This window comes from Micropterus dolomieu, linkage group LG08 (genome assembly GCF_021292245.1).
Source record: "Micropterus dolomieu isolate WLL.071019.BEF.003 ecotype Adirondacks linkage group LG08, ASM2129224v1, whole genome shotgun sequence".
Classification (NCBI taxonomy): domain Eukaryota; kingdom Metazoa; phylum Chordata; class Actinopteri; order Centrarchiformes; family Centrarchidae; genus Micropterus; species Micropterus dolomieu.
In genome coordinates, this window is record NC_060157.1 from 31,948,795 (window position 1) to 31,949,563 (window position 769).

Genomic DNA, 769 nt, shown 5'->3' on the forward strand with positions numbered 1-769 from the left:
TACATTATAGAACATATACAGTAAGTTATAGAACATGTACAGTAAGTTATAGAAAATCTACAGTACATTATAGAACATATACAGGAAGTTATAGAACATGTACAGTAAGTTATAGAAAATCTACAGAACATTATAGAACAAATGCAGGAAGTTATAGAACATGTAGAGTACATTATAGAACATATAGAGGAAGTTATCGAACATGTACAGTAAAATATAGAACATGTACAGTAAGTTATAGAACATGTCCAGTCCATTATAGAACATCTACAGTAAGTTATAGAACATGTACAGTAAATTCTAGAACATCTACAATAAGTTATAGAACATGTACAGTCCATTATAGAACATCTACAGTAAGTTATAGAACATGTACAGTAAATTCTAGAACATCTACAATAAGTTATAGAACATGTACAGTACATTATAGAACATATACAGTAAGTTATAGAACATGTACAGTAAATTCTAGAACATCTACAATAAGTTATAGAACATGTACAGTACATTATAGAACATATACAGTAAGTTATAGAACATGTACAGTAAGTTATAGAAAATCTACAGTACATTATAGAACATATACAGGAAGTTATAGAACATGTACAGTAAGTTATAGAAAATCTACAGAACATTATAGAACAAATGCAGGAAGTTATAGAACATGTAGAGTACATTATAGAACATATAGAGGAAGTTATCGAACATGTACAGTAAAATATAGAACATGTACAGTAAGTTATAGAACATGTCCAGTACATTATAGAAC